Source organism: Vombatus ursinus, unplaced genomic scaffold, assembly GCF_900497805.2.
Source record: "Vombatus ursinus unplaced genomic scaffold, bare-nosed wombat genome assembly UNPS02005659.1, whole genome shotgun sequence".
Lineage (NCBI taxonomy): Eukaryota > Metazoa > Chordata > Mammalia > Diprotodontia > Vombatidae > Vombatus > Vombatus ursinus.
The window spans coordinates 9,827,863-9,848,582 of NW_020945437.1; positions in this window are offsets into that span (position 1 = coordinate 9,827,863).

Below are 20,720 nucleotides of genomic sequence, written 5' to 3' on the forward strand. Positions count from 1 at the left end.
AGTCATATGCTGGTAATTGCCAAACCCTGGATTTCTGGAGAAGCGTTCAAGAATTCCTGAATTCCAGCCTCCTGGAAAGAGTAGGGTGATATATACCTTACTGCAGAGAGAAGGGGAGGTAATGGCCATCTCTGTCTGCTAGAAGGAAGAAGGCCCTAGAATCCCATTCTCTTAGAAAAAGAAGTAGTGTTTACGGATCCCTCTCTTAGGGTAAAGAGCAACATATACCCCAAAAGCAGAGGAGTAACAAGACGTTGTAGTTATGACACAGGAGCAAAAGATCTGGGCTTTGTGATCCACTGTTCTTGTGATGGATTTGCACATCTCAGGTCTGATGGAAGGTAGTTATCTATCCAGTCATCTCAATTACATGTCCCTTCAAGGTGGTGGAGCCTAGCTAAGTCTTCAGGGTAGTGATACGACTGGATGCACCTCTGAGGTCCAAGTGGGCCATGGTGGAATGTCTGGGAGCACCTGCCTGGTAACTGCAAGTGTGTTTGCCTTCTAAGTGGAGTCGTTCACAAAGTATCGTGACCCTGGATCCTTCTATGCATCTCTAGAGAAAGATAGAAAAACTGTGCTGTTGTACATGTTCTGTAATATTATATCTATGTCTGTCTGTATCTATTCCTTATATTCTTTCTGTGGGTAAATAAAGTCTTTCCTGTAATTAATGGATGTATTTCCTTTTCTTTCTTTTGAGCGTTTTATGGGGTCTGTGAACCCTTTTACTGACATCTGTGAAGCATGAGCTCCATTAGGATATTTTCCTTAAGCAAATTCTAGGTTGGGGCAAAGCGAGTCATAGACAGATGATTTGAGTGTTTGGGGAATTGTGCCTGGGAATGAACCTCATTTGTGCAAGCTCCGGAGCACTGTGGCTAGACTTTAGGTTATATTAATCGTTGCAAAGTTTTGCCTGACGTTGAGCCTAAATTTCTCTCTTTGTAACTTCTACCTCTTGCTGCAAGTTGAATCCTCCGGGTCTAGGTCTCTTCTCTCTTCCACATGACAACTCTCCAAAAATTGAAGGTAGTTTTTGTGTCCTTACTGAATCTTATATTCTGTGCATTATCTCATGGAAAACAATAACAAGGATACGATGATGAGTACATGAGAGGGGCATAAGCAATGTGTTGAGAAAATTCAGAGGAGGGAAAAAATGGTGAAATCTTCCTTACGGTAAGGTGGACCTTGCCAAATGAGCAGCATTTCAACAAATGGAGATGAGGGAATGGGATAGGGTTGGCGAGAGTCTTTCAGGCTGAGGGGATTGCATGAATAAAGACACCATGAGGAAGGGAATGATCATGGGATAGGTTTTGGGAATGCTGAATGGTCCCATCTAGATGCTATGTGCAGCTCTCATGAAGAAATTGAGATGAAGTTGGAAAGGTGGGATATCAGATTAGCTCAAAAAATAAAGGCACAAGCTAAGTAACTCAGAAAATGAAAGCTAGGATAAAATTGATGGAGAGAAGGAGGAAAGATAGGGAAATTTGATAAGTGGGATATAACTCAGGTGAGATGGCAAAGTGAATATCTTGGCAGCCAGTGGACAGCATGAAAGCATTGAGTGGGGTAAAAGACTCCTTTTAGGATGACTTCACTAACTTCACAGTTTTATCAAAGAGTGACTCTATTTTTAGAAAACTAAGAAAAGTATTCTGACACATAAGCCAATGCATCTAGACAATATAGTCATAGTGCTTTACAACTGGGTGAGATTTCAGAATTGAATTATTCTCTACACTACCTGAAGCACAAGCTCCTTCTACATCAAAGCAGTCAAAGTTCTACTTGAACCTCTTCAGGGACATATAACTTACTATCTGTCAAGAAAGCCCTTTCCATTTTCAAATCTTTCCTCCTGTAACCATACAACAATTCTTAGGGAAAATACTGAAGATTTTAGTGGAATGGAATCTCAGGCAACAGTGTACTGTGGCTATAAAAAAGTCAATATTAACTTCAGTAGCAAGAATAGCTATTTAGCATGCAATAGCTCTGTGGGACAATGGGTAGAGTGCTGGGCCTGAAGTCAAGAAGACCTGAGTCTAAATCTGGCATCAGACACTTGTGAGCTGTGAGAACCTGGGCAAGTCATTTAGCCCCTGTTTGACTCAGTTTCCTCATCTGTAAAACGAGGGTAACAGTAGCACCTATTTCATAGGGTTGTTATGATGATCAAATGAGATAATATTTGTAAAGTGCTTAGCCTACAGTAGGTGCTATGTGTGTGTGTGTGTGTGTGTGTGTGTGTGTGTCTGTGTGTCTGTGTGTTCCCTCCTTTCCCCGCCTCCCACTGTCTAGGGTGGTAAACCTGCTTACCTCTGAATCAATATGACCACCTCAAAATATTGTGCAATCAGTTCTAGGTGATACATTTTAGCATGCATAATGACAAGCTAAGACAAATCATAGAAGGAATACTAGGATCACTTGAAGGAACTGGAGATAAGTAGATTGGAGAAGGGGAGGCAGGGATAGGATAGTTTTCTTTTAGGATTCGAAGGGCTATCATGTCAAAGAGCAGTCATTTTTTTTCTGCATAGCTCTGGCAGGGATGGGGAACCTGCGGCCTCGAGGCCACATGTGGCCCTCTAGGTCCTCAAGTGTGGCCCTTTGACTAATTCAAACTATGTGTGAGGTTTGGATTCAAAGTATAGGTCTAAGAGTAAAGGGTAAACATTTCAGCAACATAAATTTTGGCTTGATTTAAGGAGAGACTTCCCAACAATTAGAGTTATCCAAAGGAAATAGGTTTATTAGGCAGTAGTTAGTTCTTTGGTAATCCAGTTCAACAAACTTTTATTGAATAACTACAACATCCAAAACCTTATCCTAGGTCCGGCTAATACACAGACAAAAATGCCCTCTAGGACCTTACAGTCTACTATATTGACAGAAGAGATATGACATGTACAGAGGTGCATGTCATACATGACATATAAGTACAGGGGAATCTGAGAGGAGAGAGAGTATTAAGAACTAGGAGGATTAGGTAAGACTACTTACAGAAGGTTGTACCTGAGCTGAGGCCAGAATGAAGCTAAAGATTCTAAGTTATGGGAGTGAGGAAGGAATGTATTGTGGTGAGGGGTTTAACCGGTGCAAAGACACAGTGGTGGGATGTAGAACACTTGGTTCAGGGAACAATAAATAAACCAATTTGTCTGAAACAGTTAGCTCATGGAGGGGAGTAACACGAAACATCGGAATGGTTGACCGGAGCCATGTTGTGAAAAACTTTAAATGCCAAGCTTTATTTCGTAAGCAATAGAGAACAAGCAAAACTTTTGAGCAGAGAAGTTCAATCTTGTACTTTAGGAAGATGCTCTTCATAACTGTCTGGAGGATAGTTTGGAAAGGGAAGAAACTAGAATCAGGATAACCAGTGGGGAGACTATCGTAATTGTTCAGGCACTCTATCCACTGAACTACCTAGCTAAAATAGAACTTTCAAATAGAATCCTTTTTAGTAAAAATTATCATTAAATTTTATAATTTTGCTATATTTTAAAACTTGTTTATCAGTTATTTCTGGTTGGATATAGGGAGTAAGGGAAAAGGAGAGGTCAAATACGACTCTGTAGTTGTGAACCTGGGAGACTCAAAAGATGGTGGTGCTGTTAACAGAAATGGGCAAGTTTGCATGAATGTCAATACATAGTAGCAGATTATTGATACATGACTAGAGTTCAAGGGAGATATTAATACTTGATTTGGGATACGGCACATCTTCTTCCCCCACCCCATTTAATAATATTTTATTTTTTCTAAATGTATGTAAAGATAGTCTTTAACATTCACTTTTATAAAATTTTGAGTTCCAATTTTTTTCTCCTTTCCTTCCTTTCCCCCCTTCCCAAGATAGCATGCAGTCTGATATAGGCTATACATGTATAATCATAATAAACATATTTCCACATTAATCATGTTGTGAAGGAAGAATAAGAAAACAAAGGGAAAACCATGAGAAAGAAAAAAAGGGAGAAAATTGTATGCTTTGATCTACATGCAGACTCCATAGTTTTTTCTCTGGATGTGAATAGCATTTTCCATCATGAATCTTTTGGAATTGTCTTAGAGCATTGTGTTGCTGAGAAGAGCTAAGTCTATCAAAGTTAGTCATTGTGCAATGTTGCTGTTACTGTGTAAAATGTTCTGGTTCTGCTTAATTCATTCAGCATCTGTTTATGTAAGTCTTTCCAGGTTCTTCTGAAATCTGACTCCTTATCATTTCTTACAGCACAGTAATATTCCATTACATTCATATACCACAATTTGTTCATCCATTCCCCAATTGATGGGCATCTCCTCAATTTCCAATTCTTTGCCATCACAAACAGAGCTGCTATAAATATTTTTCTACATGTGGGCCCTTTTCCTTTTTTATGATCTCTTTGGGAAGCAGATCTTATAGTGGTATTGTACAGCACATATTTTTAGAGATGATATTTGAACCCATTGCTGCTGATGGGATCTCCAAGAAGGTAAAAGAGTAGAAAACTCAGAAAAGAACCCTGGTCTACAACCATGGCTGGATATGGATGATTCAGCAAAAGAGATTGGGAAGCAGTGATCAGATAGGTAAGAGAAGAACTGTGGTTTAGAGGAATTCTTACTTCAAATATTAGTTGGACTATGTTACTTCTGAAGTATCCTTTTATTATGGAATCATTTTATTTGTAACGTCTTCCATTGGAATGAATTTTTTCATGAAGTACTATCTTGACAGAGAAATTAGGTTTAAAGGCATGTGTACAATTGTTTTCTTTAGCCTTCCTTTCAGAATATTTTATTTTTCAAGTAACAATAATTTATTTTCTCTCCCTCTCATTTCTCCCTTCCATTGGTGGGGAAAAAAGAAGAAAGAAAAACCCTTGCAACAAATATGCACAGCCAAGCAAAACAAATGACCACATTGACCATGTCCAAGAATGTATGTCTCATTCTGCTTTTTAAACCATCACTTCTCAATCAGGAAATGAGTAGCTCATTACTCTTCTGTGATGGAATTGTGATTGGTCATTTCTTTTTTTATTTTTTAATATTTAATTTACGGAATAAAATAAACATTTCCATGACATAGTATAATAAAAAGATGATTGTACATGAAACTAAAAATCTGCTATGCCCAACTTGCTATTCTTTTCAAATATACAACAAAATTATCATGTGATTTCTTTCCTTTCCTTTTTTCTTCCCTCCTCCATCCCCTCCCTAGAGATGGCTACCATTAGACACAAATAGGCGTGTGCATGTGTATGTGTGTGTGTGTGTGTGTGTGTGTAAAATTATTCTATACATGCTTCTGTTTATAATTCTTTATCTAGATGCAGAGAGGGCCTTTCTTCCTAACTCCTTTATAGTTAATTTGGGTGTTTATAATAGTCAAAATAACTTATTAACTCAAAGTTGTTATTAAAACAGTATTGTTGTTACTGTATATAATGTCCTCTTGGTTCTGCTCATTTCACTCTTAATTATTTTGTGAAAATCTTTCCATGTTTTTCTAAACTCATTGAGCTCACCATTTTTTATAGCACAGTAGTATTCCATCACAATGATATAGCACAACTTGTTCAGCCATTACCCAATTGATGGGCATCCCTATAATTTTCAGTTCTTTGCCACCACAAAGAAGGCTGCTATAAACATTTTAGAACTTACAGATTCTTTTCCTTTTTCCCTAATCATCTTTGGAAATGGGCCAAGTAGTGGTGTTGCTGGGTCAAAGGGTATAGGTAGTTAATAAGTCTTTGGGCATAATTCCAAGACTGCTATCCAAAATGGTTCAATCAGTTCACAATTCCACTAACAATGAAATAGTGTCCCAATTTTTTCATATCCCTTCCAACATTTGTCGCTTTCTCCTTCTATCATTTTAGCCATCTGGTAGGTGTAAAATGATATGTCCAAGTTGTTTTAATTTGTATATCTCTAATCAATGATGATTTAGAGCATTTTTCATATGACTATAAATTGTTTTGATTTCTTCATTGGAAAACTGCTTGTTCATATAATTTGACCATTTATCAATTATGAAATGACTCATATTCTTATAGATTTGACAAAGTTCTTTATTTTAGATATAAGACTTTTAGCTGATAGACTGTCTATAAAATTTTCCTTGATATTCTTCTTTCCTTCTGTTCCTGGCTACATTTGTTTTATTTGTATAAAGCCTTTTTTCATTTAATGTAATCAAAATTATACATTTTACACCTAACTTTGCTCTCTATCTCTTATTTATTTATAAATTATTCACATATCCATAATTCTGATAATATGTACTGTGTTCTTCTAGTTTTCTTGTAAAATCTTTATATTGAGGTCATGCATCCATTTTGACCTTTTCTTGGTAAATGGTGTAAAATATTGGTCTATGCTCAGTTTCTGACACACTGCTTGATTGGTCATTTCATCAGAGTTTTTTTTAAGTTCATTATTATTTTACTTTACAGTTTTGTTGATCTTATATACATTTTCCTCCTGCCTCTAATCACTTTACTTTGCATCGCTTCTATGAGTCTTCCTAGGGCTTCTCTGAAACTGTCACTTTGGTAATTTCTTAAAGCACAATAGTATTTCATTATATTCATATATGATAAATCGTTACTTACTTGAATCTTATCTTACAGTTTAGTTGCACTGAAATCACAGTGGGTGCCAAGTCATTGGTCCCCAAAATGTTTTTGCCAGAAAGAATTACTTATTCTTCCAAAGCCTTCACACCATCAAGTGAATGGCAGACAATGTGTGTGGCTGGCCAAACACATTCCCCTCCGAGCTTGAAACACCCATTAGCCACAAAGAAAGTTCAGTAATGTTTATTTCCCATTTATCAATCAGATCAGATCTGATGATAGAATCCTTGGCAAGTTCTAAACTCAGTACAAACTTGACACCTATAATCTGTTATTTTTAATCTTTCCCTGCTGATACCTCCCTACGGCTGGCTAGTCCAAGGGTCTACAAAAGTTGCCAAAGGTTATATTGTCATTATCACTGTGTTTATAATCAGTGATCTGCCTGCTGTCTCCCAGGTTAAAATGTAATACTCTTGAAAGGAGGGACTATTTTGACTTTTTCTTTGTATCTCTAGCTCATAACATAGTGTCTGAAACATATATTGCTGTTCAGTTGTATCAGACATGTCTGAACCTTCATGACCCCATTTGGGGTTTTCTTGGTAAACATACTGGATTGGTTTGCCATTTCCTTTTCCAGCTCATTTTATAAATGAGGAAACTGAGGCAAACAAGGTTAAGTGACGTGCCCAGGATCACACAGTAAGTGTCAGAGGCCGAATTTGAACTTGGGTCTACCTGACTCCAGGCCCAGTGTTCTATACACCGTGCTATGTAGCTACTGAAACATATAAGAAGAGTTTAATAAATGTTTGTTGATTGATGGATTGATTAGTTATAGAAGTGAATTATCTATGGCTTTGCTAAATTTTACTGGCTTATTTGTATATAATTCATATTGAGAATTATATATATATACACACACACATATATATATATACATGCACATATATACTGTAAAGAAATGCTTTCTTATTCGCTTTCTGGCTTACATGTATAGCATCTTTTTTCACAACTCAGAGGCCCCCTCAACATGGCCCAGTGAGGAGGACTTAACTTGGCCAAGCCATGAGCCCCATGTTTTATTCTTCTCTATTTTCCCAATTCTTTTGTCATCTATAACATCAGCACAGCTGTGCTTGCCTCCTACACACTGGGAGAATTATCCTCTCCAGAGCTCATAAATATCCTTGTACAGTCCTTTGAACTACAGAGATGAAAGTAACCAGGTACATTCAAGGCATTGTTACTTATTTTCCTCCACTCTGATTGATCTGGGTTATTGATACACTTTCTGTTGGAAGGAGATATTATTGAGGTCCCATTAGCTATGTCAAGCTTTGAATTCTCTCTAATTGAAGACAGTAGCATCCTGCTTCCAATCCATTTATTGCTATTTATTTGGTCAACCTGACCTCTCTACTAATTCAGATTTATTTCCATAGTTTTTCAATAATGAATATGTATAATTATAACTGTGGGGTAAGAGAAGATGAAGTGCCTTTTAAATGATGAAAATTCTTTTCAATTTCCATCCAAGTGCCCAAGCCATAGTGTTTCATTTGAACTTAATTCAATGGAATTTAGGAAACATTTATTAAGTGCCTACTATGTGCAAGCTACCATTCTAGGCACAAAGACAGAAATAAACTGTCCCATACTTCATGGAGTACATAGTCTACTGGGGCAATTTTTTGGGGGAAGGATGGTATACCATATCTACCAATAAGTAAATTTGAAATATATTCAGTTATACAAAGGGGGGGATAGGAACATATGGTAGGAGGACAGATCAGACAGAGTCTCCTGGAATTGACACATCAGCTATGAATTGAAAGGAACTGGGAATTCTCAGAGGTTGAGAGGTGAGGAGAAAACACTTTCCAGACATAGAGTCCACCTCTACGAAGACATGGCTTCAGGAGATGTAAGGTTATATATAGGGAACAGCTAGCAGGCCAGTTGAACTCTAATGGAGGGTGCGTCAAGGGGAATAATATGAAAAAAAAAACAGGAAAGGCAAGTGAGACATATTCTGGAGGACTTTCAGGATCAAACTGAGGATTTTGTATTTTGCGAAGGCAAATGTGAGCAACTGAAGATTTTGGAGCAGGAGACTAATGTAGTTGCGTCTGCATTTTCAAAATATTAAATTTACCAACTATATGAATCGACAGGGGATACTAGCAATAGAGATAAACAAACTGCAGGCCATTGGTGATGATTGCCTGAACTTGGGATGTTGGCTACATGAATGTAGTGAAAGGGACATATGTGAGAGATGTTGTGGATGTAGGATTGGACATATCTTACAGGATATAGGGCATGAGGAAGACAGAAGAGTCAAGGATGATGCCAAGGATGCAAGCTGCAGTGATTGGAAGGATGGTGTTCCTTTCAATGATAATTTTTTTAGAGGTGCTGAAGTTTTAAATCATGAATTTAGACTGGGCATTAAACATGTGATTTTGCAAATGAATAAACATTATCCTCCACGAGTGTTTTTAAATTATTCCCCAACTCCAGCATTTTAGGCTTTTCAAAATGTAGATTTTTCTTTACTTTAATTCTCTATCCTCTGTATGTATGAATATTCATATTTCCCAATGTTTCATATATATATTAAAATATATTTTTCTGATATTTGAAAGAATTAATTTAACTTTACCAAAGAAAATTATATGAGATCTAGAAGGGTGCTATTAACTGGGCCTTTAGGAATTATGGACTGAGTGATAATCTCCATTTGCACATTGTGAGGAAGTTGCCAAGTTTAATTTCTATGATCTTATATTTAAGATTTGGGGCTATACATATTACAAGTACTTTTACTTTGTTAGGAGACTTCAGGGTACAATAGAACACTGATTAAATTGAGGAAGATGTGGGTTCAAATTCTGCATCTGACATTTACTGGCTATGGGAACTGGATGAGTCACTTAAACTTGATCAGCCTCAGAGAGTTCCACAATAGTTATGTATGTCACTAAGTCACAGAAAGTCCTATACCAGGAGTTTGCTAAGCTGACGGAGTCATAATTCTTTCCCAATTTCTTCTTTGTTATTTAAACCAGCACCAATTTCAAGTTTCAGTTTTATCAGATGATGATGTAATTTAAGCTCATTAGTACAAAGTTTATACTAATCATAACTATACCATTGAGGGTCATTACCTAATATGTGGGGCCCAAAAAAGTAGGTACACTGTGAGTCGACATCCACTTAAAACCATGAGCCCCCACTCACGTGTTAACTTTTATCAACAGGACAGGAAACATTTCTGAAAAATAAAAGATATTTAATCAGTGTATCAAATGAAATGACAAGGAAAGATTCTTACATATACATATGGGACAGGCTTTTCTACAGGTTATCATACATCTAGTGGGGTTGGCACTCTCAGAGAGAAGGCACAACACATCTGGAGGACATGCACACATGTTGGCAGTTCATGTGCTTATCCCTTGTGTGGAGGGTATGCAAACCAGAATCCCATGTGGCCAGGGCAATGCATACTTCTGATGGTACAAAGCTGTTGATACCCTCTGGTGACATCATTGGTCTGCTCTCTGCTGAGCATTGTATTTCTGTACTACTCTGTCCTCTAAATTTTCTCTGCTGGGCATTGTACCATTTCTTCAGGGCATCTGATCTTCACTTATTACTGTGTTTTCTCAGTTAGCCATCTCTGCTGGTCTAATGGTCGCTGCATTTCTCTTTGCTACCACTGTCTCTTGGGCTCTTTACTCTCATCTACTGAACTACAGTAGCTAGAAAGCCTCTTCTTGACCAGGCTATTCCTGCTTTTACTGTAAATATTTGTTGCATTTGGAGTGGCCCCAAAACATACTCAGCTCCTTACATATACATTTTTAATTGTCATAACTTGTGGATGGGTCTCATGTCCCTTACTTGACTGTACACTCCATTTTGGGGAAAGACTGCATCTTTATTCATCTTTATTAATTAATTAATATTTATTAATGACATTCACAAGGAAGAGTTAAAGGAACTTAAGTCTTCGAGACTAAAAAGAAAAAGCATATTCAGGAGGTAATAATCATGACGTAGACCTTATATTGCATGCCATTTTTATCAACCTGAACTCACCGTTAGCCAGGATTTCTTCTCCTCTCCAGTGTTTAGGTTACCAATGTTCATAATGATAATCCTGGGGCACTAGAGAAATTAAAGTGCCTTTTAGATCATAAAAGAAAGATCAAATTATTCAATTACTATTCAGATACTATCATGTCACAATTCAGCATATTTTCTTTTGGTGTGATCTTTGAAAATTGGCATATACAGTATTAACCATTATGCACAATGGATCTGTGATTTTAGGAGCATAAGAAACTCCAGGTGGGAACTTCCTCCACCAGTGCAGATCATAAGTCAATTATGACTCAGGGGATAGAATGTCAGGCCTAGAGTCAGGAAGACTCATCTTCCTGAGTTCAAATCTAGCCTCAGACACTTATTATCTATGTGATCCTGGGCAAGTCACTTACCCTGCTTGCCTTAGTTCCTCTATGTAAAATGAACTGGAGAAGGAAATGGCAAACCACCCTAGTATCTTTGCCAAGAAAACCTCAAATGGGGTAATGAAGAGTTGGGTATGACTGAAATGACTGAACATACACAGATAAAGACTAAGGAGTTAGCCTCTCCTGAGGAAGAAGCCATGTTTTCTTCATATACTTCAACCAAAGCAACATATCAAAACAAACTAAGTGTAGAGGTGGATAGGATAATCCAACTGTCTTGTATTAAAGCAGTCGTAAGAGAGATTTGTAAAAATATGTCAAACAATGTCATTCTTCTTGCTATTTTTTTGTTTTAGAAAATAGTTGTTTTTATAAAATGTGTTTTATGGTAAATGTAATGGGTTTATTATTATATATTTGTTTTCAATGAATTAATAAATATCAGCTTTTACTTCCACTATGATAATTTTCAGTAGTTATAATCCTTATAAAGAAAAGATCATTAAGGTGCTCAATCATTTTTAAAAAATATATTTTTATTTATTTCATCAAATATTTCCCCGTTACATGTACTCTCCTTAACATACTCAATGGTAGGCCAAATCTAGATGGTAGAATGATTTTAATTCTCAACAAAGGACTTTGTATTTGATCTTACAGGCCAGCATCTCTGAAATTTTATGGTCTTAGGGCCCTTTACATTCTTTTAAAAATTATTTTTATGAGGCAGCTAGATGGTTCAGTGGATAGAGCTCCAGCCTTGGAGTCAGGAGGACCTGAGTTCAAATCCAGCCTCAGACACTTGACACTTACTAGCTTTTTGACCCTGGGCAAGTCACTTAACCCTGATTGCCTCACCCCCCAAAAATTATTTTTATTTATTTTATTTTTAGTTTATGGAATAAAACATTTCTATAATGTAGTACAATAAAAGATGATTTCCACATGAAACTGCACATCTATTATGTACAACTTGCAATTTATTTTAAATATGTAATAAAGTTATCATGTAAATTTCTTTTCTTTTTCCTGAGTTTGGGGGTGGGGCAACACAATAGTCAATTTGTGAAGAAGGTGAATTTGAGGTATCGACAGAACTTTCTGTGGAAACTTGTAATCAACAGCTGGCAATGTGGTTTTGAATCTCAGGAGAGAAATACAGTATGGAAATACAAATACTAGGGTAATCAATATGAAATTTATAGTTAAAACTATAAGAATGAGATCAACAGGGCTGAAGAGTATATATATGGAAGAGAATGTGAAGATAGAGCGTTGGGGGTTGAGTATACCTCCAGAGAGATAAGAGAAGTAGGAGAGTTCTGCATCACAGAATCCAAGAAGGAGAGAACATACTAAGGAAAGGGTGATCAATAGTGCCAAATACAGCAGAGAGATAAAGGAATAGGAAGGCAGAAAAAGGATTTTGTGAACTGGAGGTTACTGATGACTTCAGAAAATTCAGGTTTACTTATCATGGGGTGATTGAGGGAAGGAAAAAAAAGGAACAATGTTACATGATAATTTTATTATATATTTAAAAGGAGTACCTAATTGTACATAACAGATTTGCAGTTTCATGTTTTTCATGTTTCATCTTTTCTTCTCCTCTATTATATTATGGAAATGCTTGTTTTATTTCTTAAGTTCAAAATAAAACAAACAAACAAATGTATTAAAAAAATAGAGTTCAGTAGAGTAGTAGAGATAAAGACATTTAGGGTAAGTATAAAGTATGATGGCAGAAACGACTGAATGTTGAATGGTATACTGAAGGAGATCATGAAATATGTCACCATTTTTTTTAAGAATAACAAAGACCCATCTTTTCTAGAGGTAAGTGACTTCCATAGACAATGTTTTATACCTTACCTTCTGGCACTGTGAGTCCTTGATTCTATAAGACAAGACTTCTTTGTGAAAAAGCATACTTCAGAGCAAATATATTTGCCATTGGACTAAGTAGGACAGGGGACTTGGGTTCCAGTTGCTGCTGTGTCTTTGAGTGACCTATGTGACCTTGGGCAAGATGCTTAGGCCCCACTTTTCTCATCTATAAAATAAGGACATTTTGTGAATTTTAAAGTCTTTTTCTTCTCTCACATTCTACGAGTCTATGAAATGCTTTTCCCTCAGAAGGTAACCTCTGCTTAGGTAAATGCAGTCAGTTTCAACATATAATTGGAAAACACTTTAGAAGGTTATTTCTTTGCCTCAGGGACAAAAAGGCAATTAGTGTATTTTTTTGTTTGTTTGTTTAATTTCAGTGTGACTTTAAATCATCTTAGAAGGCTCTGTATTTTATGGGAATCCCTAAGTGACCAGCCAGGAGAAACAGGAAATAGACATCTTGTTCTGAGATGAGTCCTGGGGAATCCTCAGGAGTTTGTGCTAAGAATCTACCTTCCAGGAGCTCACCTGAAGCTCGATTCTGACATTCCTATTGGGGAAGTTGGCGTTTTGGAGCCATTATTCCCAGGTTGTTTGCATACTTTGAAAAGTGAGAGGACAATCCAGGGACACGTTTGCCTGCCATTCAGACATAAATAGGATACAAGCTTGAGTGTGATTGAACTGAATCTGAACTTTAAGAGCTCTCTTTCTGGGAACTGAACAAGTTGAATTGCTGATGTTATTTCAATATGGGGTGCTGACATTTTGTTTTATCACTAGGACTTAAAATGAGGCATCTTATTGTGGTGTTCAGATCTTATTAGGCATGAGTTATAAAGAGCATTCTTTCTGTTGAAAAGCATAGAGAGAAAAGATTTTTCATAAGAGAGAGGGCATTATGATTATTGAGTACATATTTATAAATGGGAAACATTGATTATAATAGACACCTAATATTTTTGGATTTAATTTTAATTAAAAAAACTCACAGACTGACCAAGCTGTCCAAATTTCAAGGAACTACAGTACCTGTACAGGTATTCCTTCTGTAACATTCCTCACAAATGGTTGTTCATCCTTTGCTTGGAGATCCCTACAGTTGGAAAAGTCATTACCTCCTTTAGCCTGCTTGTTCCACTTTTGGATAGCTCTAATTGGTCAGAGTTTTCCTAGACATCAAATCTAAATTTTCTACTTTGTAACATCCCCCTTTTGCTCTTCATTGTTCACTTGGGGAGCAAAAAGATTGTCTTTCCCATGGCAATCTCTTTAAATACTTAAAGATATAGGTCTTGTCTACCTTTACTCTTCATTTGGCAAGACTAGATATCTCTATTTCCTTTGACCTTCCCATACCACAATCTATAGTCCTCTCATTACCTTGGTTGTCATTACACTGGTCTGTCAGTATGCATTCAAAAATGGGGAACCCAGAATCAAACACAACATTCCATGTACTGTCTTGAATTTTTCTATTTCATCTTCAAAATTTTGACTTCCCAAAGAGATAAGCTTATTAAATGCAGTAACCATGATCACTAATGTCAAATACCAGAAAGGTTGTCAGGCAGAAGTGAGATTTGTTTTGTCTTACATACATAGTTCTAGAGCTAAGAACAATGAGGGCAATTTCCAGGGAATCAGGTTTCAGATGTGTCTGTCTGTCTTTCATATGAGTGCAATCAAAACCAATAGCACCAGAGTAATAATTAATGATAATGCAAAGGAATGAATAGGAATCTAGTTACTGAGGAGCAGGATAAAAGCAGAACTAAGGTAGACTTCTTGTAAATGAATTTAAGGGGTATTTGTGGGTATTTGCTTTTTATACCTCTCTAAATACCCCAGTTTCTCTCCTACCCCACAGCTTGCCCAATTTCTGCCCTTTACCCATGCTACTGCCTGAAAATGAACTATGAAAGAATTATTTTTTGAACCAGTCTTACTGTTAAAATATTGAGGGAAGATTTCTGTGTGCAGCGCCTGGAGGCTTCTGGAAAGAGGTACAACAGAAGCCCAATAAATAAAATATCAATTGCATTTATTTTGTTTCCTTTGGCCCTTAATTTGATTTCCTTCTGCAGCAATCGTTTAGTTGCAAAGCACTTTATTTTCATTTCAACTCCTTGGGAGAAAATGGTGCCCTTTCTTTCCTTGCAGCCAATTACAATCATTTTACTCCATCTAATATTCTGGAGACAGACAGCTTTTATATGAGTATCCTTAAGCTGAAAGTTTTCCTTAAATTGTTGCTCTTTTTTAAAAAAAAATCCATTTCCAGTGGAAACAACGCTTGAATGTTTGGTGTATTCCACTCTGGAATAGTCGGATTTCTTCTTAGTGTTATGCAGTCCACTGGCTATTAAAGTCTCAAAAATGTTAAGGCTGAAAGACTCCTACAGGTTATCTAGTATATGTCTATCATTTTAAAGAACATGGTACTGAAGTCTAGAGAGGGGGCTTGACTTGTCCAAGGTCCCTTGGACCAAGAGAAAGTGGCAAGGCTGGTCCTTTAGCTGGGTTTCCTGACCCCAAAGTCAGTGCTCTTTCCATTGCAATGTAGCATGTTGTCTACAGATATCTAAAGCCTCTCCATATTTTTAGTTTTTTGTACTCAATTTTATAGTATTTGGAAGAGAATGATATCTTTCCATTGATGTTTGACTCTATTGGAGTGAGGATGATTTCAGTCATGAAACTAATAATATTGGGTAGATGTGGTGGGGACAAATATAGTATCTCAAAGGAGCTTAGATTTTAGAATCAGAAGGGACCCAAAAAATCACCCAGTTCAACCCATTTATTTTGCAGATAAGGAAATTGAGGCCAAGAAAAATTAAATAATTTGCCTAAAGTCAAATTGGCAGTAAGTGCCAGTCAAGACAGGAATCTAAGTATCAGACTTCAAATTCAGTGCTCTTTTCAATATGCAGTGCTCCTAAATGAACAGATTGGGATAAATCATGGGTTCTTAGTCCAGTATATATATGTGTGTGTGTTTGTGTGTGTGTGTGTGTGTGTGTGAGAGAGAGAGAGAGACAGACAGAGACAGAGAGACAGAGAGAGACAGAGACAGAGATACATGGAGAAACACAGAGAGAGAGAGAGAGAGAGAGAGAGAGAGAGAGAGAGAGAGAGAGAGAGAGAGAGAGAGAAAGAAAGAGATGGAGACCCCTTTGCCAGTCTGGTAACACCTAGGAACTCCTTCTCAGAATAATATTTTTCAATGCATAAAATAAAATGCATAGGATTACAGAGGAAACCAATTTTCCCAAAAAACAGTTATCAAAACTTTTTTTAAAAAGTAAATTCACAAAATGTTTTACATGATTGCACATAAATAACCTATATCAGATTGCTTACTTCCTGAGGGAGGGGTGTGGAGAGGGAAAAAAGGAGGCATAGAATATGGATCTCAAAACTTGAAATGACCCCAAATATTAAAAATTGTTTTAACATGTAATTGGAAAAAATAAAATATTATTTAAAAAATTAAAAGTTTGCAGACTCCAGGTTAAGAATCCATGACTTAAATGATCTCCAAGGTATATTACAGGTCTATTATTTTGTGCTTATGAAAGCACTTTGAAAATTGTAATATGGTACCTCTGAGATTTTTTGGAGTATGAACCCAATGCCATCTTTAGGTGTAAATTAAGAAATGAGTTGGGTGGGGTAGGAAGGAATTTTAGATTTCTCTATAACTAGTCATTTTGTGTTTCCTTCAGAATGCCATGCCCTGGAAATCATTTTATAAACTTGCAGTGGGTGCAAGTACTTTAGAACAGGCTGAGAAATGCTGAATTCACTGCATACACATCTTCTCAATTCAGCTCTGTGTTTGTATGTGGCATTTTCACTGATGCCCAAAGGCATTTTGAATGTTTTGTGTTTTGGAAGAGTTCATCTTTCCAACCTTTTTCATCACTTCCATTCTTTCTTTTAAACATTCAAAGTACTTTCCTCTATCTATTTTCAAATGGGGATCCCCATTTCAGAAGATCTGTGATCAGGCCCTATTAGAGGTATTTCCATTTTCTTCCTGAGTGCTTCAGGGCAGCCTCAAAATTTATTCCAGAGAACAGAAAAGTTTCCTGTGAATGCTGAGCCTGTGTCCACAGCTGGAACAATAAGTCAGAGCATTGTTCTTGTTCTCTGGATATTTTCAGAGGCAGCAAAATTTATTTATTTTGAACTGCAGACTTGCAGCTTTCTGAAAGGGGTTTGGATTTAATTTGGGGCTCCTTAAAAGAACAGAATCCTTCTCAGAACATCCAAAGCTACTTGTAGGCTGGCCTAGATTATAGAACAAGGAGAGAAATAATCAGAGCCTTACTGTAGCTTTTAACTGGTGTTAGCCTTCACTCAGTAAGCATATTATTTCCTATTAATGTCCTTTCCTATAGATTTTGTCATGGTGGTCATTATTATTAATGATAGCTTATCATTTGATAGCATTTTACAGTTTCCAAAGTTCTTTCCTCATGACTACCCTGGGAGATAGGTAATATGATTATTATCCTTATTTTTCAGAAGAGGAAACTGAGGTCTTTGTTCTTATTTGTATTTTTTATCCCCAGTGCTATACTGGGGGGTCATGATGAAGAGTTTAAAAGAAGACCAATGGGAAATGAGAAAAACTGTGCTGAGTGCCCTCTTTAAATAGAGGCTTTAGAGCCCATGGCCCTGCTCACCAGAGTCCAAACAGAGGTGTAGATAATATGTGAATACCAGGTAAATTCAATCTTGCAACATAATGAGATTTCCCAATGATGAGTTTTCTGGGGAAGGGAAACATTATGGAGACATCCAGAAGAGTCCAAAAGCAATGTAGCTGGTTAATAAATGAGGAGATTAACTGTGCTGAGCCCCCTCTTTAAATAGAAGTCTTGGAGCCCATGGCCCTGCCCTCCATTCACAGGGAAATAGCGGATTCCCCCATCTTGGAAATCTTCACTTAGAAGCTGGATGGGAGGTGGAAAGGATCTGGAAAGGTCAGAGATGCTGCTTGAGTTAACCTTTGAAGCAAATTGTGGATTCTAAGTGGTTGAGGAGAAGAAGGAAAATATTCTAAGCATGAAAGACAGTCTGGGAAGAGACAGCAGACAGTAGATGGGTAGCTGTGAGGTGGTTAGTTTTTTTCAGTCACAGCTGCTCTTAAACACTGCCAATACCCACTGGTGGAGGGAGGATGGACACTGATTAAAATCGTGGATCCTTATCATATTGAAGTATAAAAATGATATGAGAGGCAACGTGGTGTAGTGGAAAGAGTCCTCAAGTGACAGCCAGGAGACTCAAGTTCAAGTTTGGGTTCTGTCACTTATTGTGACCTTGGGCAAATCATTTAATTTCTCATAGACTCTGTTTGCTCATCTGTGAAATGAGGGCCTCGGACTAAACAGTCTCTATGGTCCCATCAGGCTCTGGCATTCTGAGAATCTATGATCCTCCTTAGAATGCTATTAAACAGAATTTCAATGATGTCATGGCTTACCTGAAAGCCAGCCTGTGTACAGACACTCTAGTGACTACTCAATATGTGAAGATGATTCCTAACGCTTCCTAGAGCCGCTTATTAACAATGCAATGCGGAGAGCACTCACTGAACTAATAAATAATCCTAATACTTAGTCAAACATTCATTGTCACTGCCAAGCAGGAAGTTTCTTTCTTTCTTTTTTTTTTTTAGTCATTTTTTCATTAAATCACACAAGGTCTGAAAATATTGAGCACAAGTACTGGCAAGTGTATTGTGCTTATTGGGAGGACATATCATGATGTGAGTAGCCCATATCTGAGATTTGGTTGAAACATGAAGGTTAGTCTGGGATGTTACAACCAGCTGCTGCAAACAGTTGACAATTGTAGGGTCATGGGATTTAGATTCAGAAGGGACACTGGAAATCATCTAGTTGAATCCACTCTTTTTACAGATGAGAAAACTGAAGGCTTAAGAGGGATCATCATAGGATTATAGATTTAGAATTAGATGGGACCTTAGAGATCTGATAATAAACTAATGGAACTAGAGCTCAGAGGGGCATATAGTTTATCCCTTTCATCTTACAGATGAGGACACCAAGGTCCATAAATTAAAAATAAAATAAAAATTAAAAAAAAATACAGTTTGTAACTGTCCCAATGTCACACAGGTTGTAAGGTGGTAGAACCAAGATATCAATTCAGGTCATGTGACTCCAAGGTCAGTGTACTTTCTCTTCCACCTAGCTCCCTTCCCAAAGTGACTTGTCCAGGTTTACATACTAAGTAGTAGAGCCCCTAAAAAACTTTATTGAGATAAAAATACATTTATTCAGAGTATTTCAGGGTTTTTGTTCATTTTTTACTAAAATACTAATTTTTAATTAAAATTTGTGCATTTTTACTTCAGTAATATCCAAAATCCTTTGAATTCAACAGTCCTAATCAAGAGTTAATGAGCATTGACTCTGTGCAAGGCAATTTCTATGCTCGATGCCTTTGGGGACTTGAAGGTGAATAAGGTCTACTCCCCAGAATTGTGACTAGGGCAGGATGAGCAGGGATTTAGGCTGGGACACACTTCCTCCCATATTTCACAGTCTGCTTCCCTGTTTGGCACTGAGCCACCCAGGTACAGAGATCCCAAGGTCAGTCAAGGGTCCCATTGTTGTGCACCATTCTCCTGTATCCCACTTAACCCTACTGCCTCCCTATAGCCTCTTCCTACCAGTGATTTGCAGAGTGGGTGTTGGAGAATATCAGCTATGCTGAGGGGAGATGGCCTAAACACTCTGGCACCATGGCTTAGTAGATAGGGCACTGAACTTGGAGTCAAGTAGACCTGGATTAAAATCCTGATACAGACACTTAATAGGTGTGTTATCCTGGACCCCTTTGTGTGAGAGTACAAAGTACAAACAACAATAACAACATCATCTATAAAAAAGCAGGGGAATGAACCCAGTGGATTCTAAATCTATGATCCTTTTATCCAGAGAGATGGCACAATCACACCTGGATTGAACTGTCCTCTGAACTACCTTTTATCAACTAAATTTACCTGGAATGAGACATTTCTTGATTACAGCTCAGATAATCACACTCTCAGTCAATAGGCATGGATGTGTCAAGCACTGTGTTAAGTACTTAAGATGCAAAGGCAAAAATGAAACAATCTGTGCTCTCAGGAGCTTACCTTCTATAGAAGAAGCTCAGGGAACATAGGATATACATATTTAACTCTACAGCAATAGAAGTAGGTGCTTTAGGAATGCTGATGAGGTATAGATGAGCTAACCTACTTCTTATCTTCTAAAGACTTAGCCTTTCTCTCATTTCAGACAATTTGAATTCTTTCCTAGGACTCTGTGAACTCGAAGTACAGAACCATTCTAAGTACTTTGCAGCATATAGAATATAGAGATGTGATAGGACATGCCTATCAGATGTGCCATTTCCTTTTCAGATAAAGGGAACTGAACAAAAAAAACCCAAAAACATCTTCATGGTCTCAATCTCTCAGGATCAGTCACTCAAAGATCAAGATTCAGGAAATCCAGCAGAGAAGGCTCAAATCTTTGCTCCATTTCTGCAAAAGAAAGTGATTTCCTGCTTCTTTTACAAAAATAATTTAAATTTTTAATTAATAAAAATCTATTTTCCCTCCCCCCTCCCCAGCTAAAAAAGAGAAAAAGGAAAACATAAAATCCTTGAAGCGAAAATTCATACTCAAGCAAAGCAAATTACTGCATTGGACACA